This window comes from Macrotis lagotis, chromosome 1 (genome assembly GCF_037893015.1).
Source record: "Macrotis lagotis isolate mMagLag1 chromosome 1, bilby.v1.9.chrom.fasta, whole genome shotgun sequence".
In the NCBI taxonomy this organism is placed as follows: domain Eukaryota; kingdom Metazoa; phylum Chordata; class Mammalia; order Peramelemorphia; family Peramelidae; genus Macrotis; species Macrotis lagotis.
In genome coordinates, this window is record NC_133658.1 from 842506940 (window position 1) to 842509810 (window position 2871).

Sequence of the window (2871 nt, forward strand, 5' to 3'; positions counted from 1 at the left end):
TCCTATCTGAAAGTTCAAATCCAAAATCTCTCCTTGCTCTGTATCTTTATAGGGTTCCTTTGGGGAAGTTTCAGAGCAGCAAATGCTCAGATGCTGGTGTTAAAATCAGTATTCTCTCTGGGGAATGAGGGATTGCCATTCTCTCAGTGCCTGCGGCTAGAGATTTATCTAAAATAAGCAAGGTTTAAAAATATAAATAGTAGCCATAGCTCATATAGCACTTACTTTGGGTCAGGCACTGTGTGGTAAGCCAGCAAGACTTCATTTATTTATTTGTTTACTAATTGATTAATTTAAATTTAACTTTTTCCTCTCCCTGGCTTATGCCTTCGATAAAATAAAATCTTTTCAACAAATATGCATAGTCTGGCAAAAAAAAATTTTCCTGTTGTCCATGGTCAATATTATATTTCTTGTCTTACATATTTGAGGAGACTGGTAACCTTCTTCATCATTGCACTTCTGGAATTAGGATTGATTATTGATGCTCCTTAGAGTTTTTAAATCTTTCAAACTTATTCGTTTTCCTAATATTCTTCCAGTATGAATAATTCTCTTGGTTCTACTCACTTAATTCCATATCAATTTATATGAGGCTTCCTAGGTTTCTCTGAAACTGCTGCCCCTTCTGTTAGTTCTTGAAATACAATATTAATCCATTACAATCCTATCATAATATGTTCAGTAATTCCCCAAATGATATTATCTCCTTGGTTTCCTCTGTTTGTCGTTGCAAAAAGATCTATTCTAAATATTTTTGTACATATACAGCATCTTTCTCTTATATTTCTTTGGGAATATAATGAGATAACTAGAAATGCATAGTGAAATTTTTTTTTTGCCTATTTCTAAATGACTATACCAATTCACTGCTTCACCAACAGAGCATTAATGGGCTTATTTTCCTTTTTTGGTTCAACTTTGCCAATCTGATGAAAATAAGGTGGCACTTCAAAATTGATTTAATTTGAACCTCTTTATTTTTTATTTGGAAAATGTTTTCAAATGACTATGCATGAGTTGAATTTCATGCCTAGAAAACTGCCTATTCATCGGTCATGTTTCAATTAGGGAATAGTGAGTAAATATGATATTTATTTAAGTCTAGGAGGAGCAATAAATCTTTTCCTGTTCACCAGTTTCTTGGGTATAATTAATGAAAATTAAATAAACTGGGTAAGGCTCAGAGCTAATTACTTAATTAACAAGGGAACTATTGCAATTTTAGTGATTTATATAGAACTACTGGAACATGCTCTTTGATTGCCTTAGAATCTTGTTCTTATCACTTGACTAATAGACCTTAATTTCTGGTCACTAATTTTTTTTTACAACATTTTCATGCTATTTCTCTTATGTAATTTTTGGTTGATAATGTATTCTGTACAATCCTTTTGGCAGCACCCTTGCTTTGTAGGGGTGCAGCTACCATTTCCCTCTTCCCCTGACTTCTCAGCTACCCATTTATTCAATAATAATAATAATAATAACTAGTATTTATATGATACTCTCAAGTTTCTCAAATGCTTTATTTATATTACTTATTTTACATACATATTTGATACTCACAACATCTCTGTGAGGTAAGTGCTATCATTCCCCTCATTTGACAGATGAGGAACAAAAATCCTATTTGACTTTCCCAGGATTTACATAACTGCTTAGTATCCAGGGCAAGATTTGAACTTGGTCTTTATTGATTCAAAAACATATACCTACTTGACTACTTCCCATTGGACTCTCCATGAAAGACATGATTCAACTATTGGGGGTCATGAAAGTTAGTCTGTGATGCATCAGTTAACTCCTTCCCCCCACCTTCTGATTCTCTTTTTTTCTTTTGACTTTGTTAAACTCTTTTTTTAACCCCTGATGGTTCTTTTTATGATATAATTCTTCTTTTAAGTTTTTATTTTTCTGTCTCTATTATTTCTATTTCTATAAATCTTGTCACTCTGCCTTGCTTTCTTTGTCTCTCATTTTTTCTTTCTCACTTTTTCTCTCTGTTTCTCTCACAGTCTCTTTGCATGTCTGTCTCTGTTGATCTCTGCCTTTGTCTTACTCCTGTCTCTGTCTGTCTCTCCATCTCTTTCATTGTCTCTCTGTCCCTGTCTATGTCTCTGTGTATCTGTCTCTGACTGTCTCATTACCTCTGTCTGCATCTTAGTCTTTCTGTCTAACTCTGTTATCTCTCTTTGTCTCTGTTTCTCTCTCTGTCTTTCTTCTCCCTGTTTCTCTCTTTCTGTGTCTTTCTGTCTCTGTTTCCTCTCTCTCTCTCTCTCTCTCTCTCTCTCTCTCTCTCTCTCTCTCTCTCTTTGTGTGTGTGTGTGTGTGTGTGTGTGTGTGTGTATGTGTGTTTCCCTGTCTCTGTCTTTCTGTTTCTGTCTCTGTGTGTGGTTATGTATTTTTCTGTCTGTCTGTCTGTCTGTCTGTCTGTCTGTCTGTCTGTCTCTCTCTCTCTCTCTCCCTCCCTCCCTCCCTCCCTCTCAACCCAAATCTTGACTCAACTCTCAGAGAATAAATTAATAAATACTGTTACTTGTTTTGCAATATAGTTTTAGAGAGTTCTGATTGTTGAAATTGCCCTTTAATGTTGATGTAAAATAACGTGCCCAAGGTTACAAAGTTAGTATGTATCAGTGTCAGAATTAAGTCTTCTTGATTCAAGGACCAGTTCATTGTCTGTATTACACATCATCCTGCCTCTCTTTTCTTGATAATTGCATTGGTTACCTGTATTCTATAGCTAGCAGTTCATTGTTTTTTGGTTACATAATCCACTCATTCTTTTTTTCCTGAAATGCCTCAAAATTTTCTCTTTCATTTTGCCTAATTTTGAATTTGCCTAACTTTTTTCTTCAGAACTTACTC